The 7,650-nt window shown below is 33.9% G+C and overlaps 1 protein-coding gene across 1 annotated transcript in view; it reads left to right on the top strand.

Annotated features, from left to right (window-relative positions):
• The first annotated feature begins 1,373 nt into the window (after positions 1 to 1,373).
• The window catches only part of LOC137634838 (titin-like), an 81,706-nt gene continuing 75,429 nt past the window's right edge, over positions 1,374 to 7,650 (top strand). Inside the window, exon 1 of the mRNA XM_068367390.1 lies at positions 1,374 to 1,417. The gene's annotated coding sequence lies outside the window, so the exon portion shown is untranslated. The remainder of the gene's footprint in view (positions 1,418 to 7,650) is intronic.

Raw genomic sequence — 7,650 nt, 5'->3', positions numbered from 1 at the left:
ACTGCAACTACAAAGTTTTCCCCTAACTTATAACTACAACTACAAAGTTTTCCCCTAACTTTTCACTGCAACTGCAAAGTTTCCCCTAACTTTTCACTGCAACTACAAAGTTTTCCCCAAACTTTTAACTACAACTACAAAGTTTTCCCCTAACTTTTAACTGCAACTACAAAGTCTTCCCCTAACTTTTAACTGCAACTGTAAAGTTTTCCCCCCAAAAATTACCATTTGACCCTGATTCGCCTCCCTGACCCCAGTGCTGGGCCATTTGACCCAAATTCCATGAATGAACTGTGGAGTAGAAAAGGGAAGAGGAATGAGGAAAGGTGGGGGAAAGGGGAGGGGGAGGAGGAAGGGAAAGGGTGGGGGAGGAAGGGAAGGGGGGGGGGGGAGGTCCAACCAAGATACTAGTTTGAATGGTGGTTAACCAGCGTTGGTCATTAATGCTATTTTCCCCCGGAAGGGAATCGACGTTGTTACGTGTATGTGGAAAATGTGGTTGCACTCTTGTGTGTGTGTGTGTGTGTTTGTGTGTGTATGCGGTTACGCCTAATAGAGGCACGAGGAGGAGGACTGTGGTCGTTTGAAGACCTGCTCGGATATTTCCTCTATTCTCTGATACTGGTCGTCCATGTTCACACACATAGATAGATAGATAGATAGATAGATAATTTATTGACAACAGCTAAAATTTTTTACCATATATTGATCATTATGAAATTTCTCGTTAATTACTGTATCGTGCAAAGTGTTTTAATGTGATTGCAAGTATTATTATTTAAGAGATTTAAAGGAATTATTTTATATTAATGGTAGTGGGTAGAGAATCCATAAGTGGGCGAAGTTGATTTTATAGTTTTTGTTCAGCGTGGTCAGGGAAACTGAAATTAAAGATAAGAATTTTAATTGTTTTATTGCTGATTTAATTTTACGGTTTGTAAGTTGATCTGTGAGGTAAATTTTTATTATTCATATGTAGAAATGTATATATATATATATATATATATATTATATCAAAGCGATGATTGATATGATATAAAAGCTTACATAAAATGTAAATATGTAAATTTCAACCATTTTTCAATATATATATATATATATATATATATAAATAATATACATATATATAATATGCATGTATTTATACGTATGTATATATATAAAATATACACATATATATATATATTTATATATATATATATATATATATATAATGAAGAAGTGTTTATAAGTACATATTTACATTTTATCTAAACTCTTATATCAATCATCGTTTGATTTTGTTATAAGAAACCAAAAAAAAAATATAACAAATTAATTGTTTCTTTTCATTTTCCATTTTTTTATTATTAATATTCATTTATTCTGCACATTTCAGAAGTGACCATAAAGACCATAAAGGCGCGGCCAAGCAAAGGTAAGCTAAGCTCTTGTTTAAAATTATGATCATAATTATGTAGTACAGTCGGCGTCAAAACTGATGAAACAAAATTTCAAAATTCATCGCACGTAGCTCGTTAGAAACTGCTGGGGTTGCCAGTTAGTATATTTTCTTCCTCTTTACCTTCTCGGGTTGCCAGTTAGTATATTTATCCTAATTTTTTTCTTCCTTTTTACCTTCTCTTACAAAGCATCCCCCTCCCTCTCCATCTTCTTCTACACCTGCTTACATCTACCCCCCCTCCCCCCACCCTCTTTTATGAAATATGACTCTCCTGTACTTCGTGACTCCTTCCCACGTTCTTTAATCTGTACTGTAAATATAGAGTAAAGTGCTATTCTGTATTGTAGATACAGAGCGCCAATCTGTACTGAAAATATACTGTACAATAGAACACCCTCTGCATTATTATTATTATTATTATTATTATTATTATTATTATTATTATTAACATTCCTGTTCAAAGTACGTGGAATAATTAAATTATAAAACCAAAAATGAACTTCAAAGTAAAATAAGAAATACTGGTATTTAGATGGCCATATTCCAGCAGGGGCCTATATTCCTGGAAGAGCATAGGCCTATGAAAAAAATCATCTTTTGGATAACCATTTGCTTAACATGTTGTTCCTGTTCAAAGTTCGTTGATTAATTAAAAAGAAAAAGAAAAAAAAAACAATAAACTTCAAAGTAAAGGAAGAAATACTGCTATTTCAATGGCCATATGCCAGCACGGGCTTTTACACCTGGAACAGCATAGGCCTATTGATAAAGAAATCGTCTTTTGGATAACATTTGTCATCAGTTGTCATCATCATCATCATTATCATCAACTTCGATGAATCCCCAACACGTCATCACTATCAAAATAGCTCTTTTAAATCCATATCTGTTGGACCCACCTTCCTTAGGTCAACCCCGCTTCCCATATTAAGACAAGGTCATCCTTTTTCTTGGGAGGGCGTGGTCCGGTTAATCAAAAGGGCTGAATATGGTTATCTGTTGACTAGGTCGTAGGACTTGTTGAGAAAAGAGGGCACGACCACGGTCCAGGACTCTAGATATAGGCACGGTCTAGATATATGACCTAGACCATGCTATACCTAGACCGACATTTGGGCTAGTTAGAAAGTTGAATGAGGAGAAGTAGATTCAGAGAGACTGGGAATTCTCTCTCTCTCTCTCTCTCTCTCTCTCTCTCTCTCTCTCACCACTGTTTAATGACCATCGTATTTTTCTCTATGCCTATTATTTCATTCGTTATTTTTTTCTCCTTTTATCCCATTTCTGTCTCGTTTTTTTCTTTTATTCATTCATATGAAGGTCCCAGGCCTACATGGCTGAGGCCTGTAAAGCGTGAAGTAGATGATGAATGGAGAAGTATCGAATTAAAAGCTCAAGATAGAGACGACTGGCAAGATTTAATTGTGGCTCTTTGCATCAATAGGCGTAGGAGGTGATGATGATGATGATGAGTTCATCTAATGTATCTTCTTTAAAAAAAAAAAAAGAAAAAAAAACACATCTTAAAGAGCTGTTATGATCAAAGATTAATTGCTGGCTCGTCCTGCTAACGATAACCTGCAGAAGGCCGCAGACTATTAACCTGCAGAAGACTGCTGACAAATAACATGCAAGTCATCAGCCTTCCGGGTCTACTATTATGGCTCGGTTGAATCATCGCAAATAAAGTTTAGCTTTTTCAACGCGAAAATTCCTCAAAGATCCCCATTTTTATTCCTCAAAGATTTTATTTTTTTTTTCATTCCTCAAAGATCCATATTTCTATTCCTCAAAGATTCCAATATTTATTCCTCAAAGACCTCGATTTTTATTCCTCAAAGCTCCCGATTTCTATTCCTCAAAGATCCCGATTTCTATTCCTCAAAGATCCCGATTTCTATTCCTCAAATATCCCTATTATCATTCCTCAAAGATTCCAATATTTATTCCTCAAAGATCCCTATTTTTATTCCTCAAAGATCCCGACATTTATTCCTGAAAGAATCCGATTTGTATTCCTCAAAGATTCCAATATTTATTCCTCAAAAATCCCTATTTTTATTCCTCAAAGATCCCGAGTTTTATTCCTCAAAAATCCCTATTTTTATTCCTCAAAGATCCCGAGTTTAATCCTCAAAGATCCCCATTTTTATATCTCAAAGATCTTTTATTTTATTCCTCAAAGACCCCGAGTTTTATTCCTCAAAAGATCCCGATTTTTATTCCTCAAAGATATCGATTTTTATTCCTCAAAGATCCCCATTTTTATTTCTCAAAGATCTTTTATTTTATTCCTCAAAGATCCCGAGTTTTATTCCTCAAGATATCGATTTTTATTCCTCAAAGATCCCGATTTTTATTCCTCAAAGATATCGATTTTTATTCATCAAAGATCTCGATGTTTATTCCTCAAAGATCCCGATTTTTATTCCTCAAAGATATCGATTTTTATTCCTCAGTGATATCGTTTTTTATTCCTCAAAGATCCCGATTTTTATTCCTCAAAGATATCGATTTTTTATTCCTCAAAGACCCCGATTTTTATTCCTCAAAGACCCCGATTTCTATTCCTCAAAGATCCCTATTTTTATTCCTCAAAGATCCCTATTAGCATTCCTCAAGGATCCCTATTATCAGTCCTCAAAAGATCCCGATTTTCATTCCTCAAAGACCCCCAGTTTTTAGCGGCGGTTCAATCCTTATGAATGAATGAAAGTGAAAGAGAAAGGCTTCATTGAAGCGAAAGGGAAGACAAAATCATGAATGGCGGCATATCTTGAGTGTGTGGAGTTGTACGGGTAGAAGGAAGATCGTAAGAATGCTTTTGGATAAAAGATACTGCTATCTTCATCTGCTTCGACAACCTGTTTGCAGTGGAATGTTGATGAAGGCAAACATTATTATTATTATTATTATTATTATTATTATTATTATTATTATTATCATTATTATTATTACAAGCTAGGCTACAACCCTAGAAAGAAGAGCAGGATGCTATAAGCCCAAGGCTCCAACCGGAAACAAATAGCCCAGTGAGGAAAGGAAATGAGGAATAAATAAACTACAAGAGAAGTAATGAACAATCAAAATGAAATATTTCAAAAACAGTAACAACATTAAGTTAGATATTTCATATATAAACTATGAAAACTTAAAATAAAACAAGAGAAAGAGAAACAGAATAGTGTGCACGAGTGTACCCTCAAGCAAGAGACTTAGATGAATAGCATTTTTACGCATCTAGAATACAAACTCGATTGTTTATTTCATCTTTAATGGTATTCCAAAGCAACATAAGTCTTGCCTCTTGAACTGTATTGTTTCCAGGCACAATTTCCCCCCCCCCCCTTCCTTCCCCCGCTTCTTCCAGGCCATGGCCTTCCACTTGTCTTGGGTTAGAGTTCTCCAGCTTGAGGGTACACTCGGCCACGCTATTCTACCTTGTTTCTCTTCCTCTTATTTTTAGGAAGTTTTTATAGTTTATATATGATAGATCTAATTTAATGTTGTTAATGTTCTTGAAATATTTTATTTTGAATTTTCATTACTTCTCTTGTAGTTTTATTTATTTCCATGTTGCCTTTCCTCGCTGGGCTATTATTCCCTGTTGGAGCCCTTGGGCTTATAGCTTCCTGCTTTTCCAACCAGGGTTGTAGCGTAGAAGTAAGTAAGTAATAATAATAATAATAATAATAATAATAATAATAGTAATAATAATAATAATAATTTCATAAAGGCAGGAAATGGAGATACGTAACCTTATGGTTTATGATGAGCGATGCGGTTTTCTTAATGGTGGACAGCGAAGACGTAACCCATGTTTACATCGCCCTCTGGCGGAGAAATATAAAAGTTGCTGGATTCCTGATCGAGGTTTTGTAGAAGAATCAAGCGATGAGATTCTTGTTTACTTTATTCTTTTCCTCTGCTTCTTCTTTTACAACTACTTATTACCTCCGCTAACGAAGTTGGAAGGAGGTTATGTTTTTTGGCCATGTTTGTGTGTTTGTTTGTGATAATAATAATAATAATAATAATAATAATAATAATAATAATAATATAACAGCAGCTTCCTGGCCACAATTTAAATCGTAAAGTAATGAAACTTGCAGGGATTAACTGTTATGTAAAAGCTGGAAATGGTTAAATTTTGGAAGGTCTAGGTCAAAGGTCTAGGTCACAGTCAAGCAAAATGTCCAATTCACGTAATCAGCCATAAGTTTGGACATCGTTATCAGAGACTTCAAACTTGGTTCATATTTGAGTGTATGAAAATCCACGCTAATTATTGCATGTTAAGGTCAAAGGTCAAGGTGGAGCAAAAGGTCGAGAAATAAGCTGTCGCGGCGGAGGTCTGCGCTCTAGTGAGTTTCCTAGATTATTTTCATTATCTATGACCGAAAAGGATAATTTTTGAAGGGAATTGCGTTTGAGTAACTAAAGTCCCATGGCTGTCGTTACATCACTCCTTTTGATAACGTCAGTTGGACCAAACTTCATTATAATAATAATAATAATAATAATAATAATAATAATAATAATAATAATATTAATAATAATAATAATAATAGTGTATGAAGAGAAAATCTGTCCAACAAATGAAGCTTTGACTGGAATTTGATGCTCAAATAAATACGAAAGAGAGAGAGAGAGAGAGAGAGAGAGAGAGAGAGAGAGGTTTTAATAATGACAGTTGGACCAAACTTCATTCCTATACATGTGCATAGTACAGGCAAGTATAGAGAGAGAGAGAGAGAGAGAGAGAGAGAGAGAGAGAATGTCTGTGTCTGATTCAAGATGGCCATGCGGTTGTGCCCCCAAAGCCTTGTAAGGCACTACCACCTCAACTCGCCTCCTCTGCCCCTAGGGCAGACCTCCCCTGACAACCTCTCTCTCTCTCTCTCTCTCTCTCTCTCTCTCTCTCTCTCTTCGTATTTCTTTGGCCATTAAATTCTAGTCAAAGCTTCATTTGTTTTACAGATTTCCTCTTCATACACTATTATTATTATTATTATTATTATTATTATTATTATTATTATTATTATTACAAGAAAAGCTACAACCATAGTCGGGAAAGCATGATGCTATAAGCCAAGGGCTCCAACAAGGAAAAATAGCCCAGTGAGGAAAGGAAACAAGGAAGTGAATAAACTACAAGAGAAGAATAAATTTTTTTTTCATCCATTTGTTTCCTCAACTATTTTGTTTCTTCAGCTTTTTGTTTCCTCAGCTTTTTTGTTTCTTCTCCCATTTGTTTCTTCAGCTTTTTGTTTCTTCATCCATTTGTTTCCTCAGCTTTTTTTGTTTCTTCTTCATTTTGTTTCTTCTCCAATTTGTTTCTTCAGCTTTTTGTTTCTTCATCCATTTGTTTCCCTCTCCCATTTGTTTCCTCATCCACTTATTTCTTTGGCCCTTTATCATCTCAACCATTTGTTTTAAAAAGCCCAAATGTATTAATACTGATTCTTTACCTTCACGCAAAAGTGAAACAAAAGTGAATTTGATAAGTATTTAAAAACTAAAGTGAATTTGATAAGTATTTAAAAACTTAAGTGAATTTGATAAGTATTTAAAAACTAAAGTGAATTTTATAAGTATTTAAAAACTAAAGTGAATTTTATAAGTATTTAAAAACGAAAGTGAATTTTATAAGTATTTAAAAACAAAATTGAATTTTATAAGTATTTAAAAACAAAAGTGAATTTTATATAAGTATTTAAAAACAAAAATGAATTTTTATATAAGTATTTAAAAACAAAAGTGAATTTGATAAGTATTTAAAAACTAAAGTGAATTTTATAAGTATTTAAAAACAAAAGTGAATTTTATAAGTATTTAAAAACAAAAGCTAATTTTATAAGCATTTAAAAACAAAAGTGAATTTTATAAATATTTAAAAACAAAAGTGAATTTTATAAGTCTTTAAAAACTAAAGTGAATTATTGCTTTGTTTCTGTTGCTTGATTTCTGTTGTAGATTGCTTGGCAATGTTGCTATACACAACACTTGCAGCATAATAGTTATGGTAAGCAGCTCTTCTAGAAGGACAGTCCAAAATTAAACCATTGTTCTCTAGTCTTGGGTAGTGCCATAGCCTCTGTACCATGGTCTTGCACTCTCTTGGGTTATTGTTCTCTTGCTTGAGGGTACACTTAGATACACCATTATATCTGTTTCGTTATACACTTTCCTCACTGGGCTATTTG

This window comes from Palaemon carinicauda, chromosome 45, assembly GCF_036898095.1.
Source record: "Palaemon carinicauda isolate YSFRI2023 chromosome 45, ASM3689809v2, whole genome shotgun sequence".
Lineage (NCBI taxonomy): Eukaryota > Metazoa > Arthropoda > Malacostraca > Decapoda > Palaemonidae > Palaemon > Palaemon carinicauda.
This window is presented reverse-complemented; position numbering and strand designations above follow the sequence as displayed.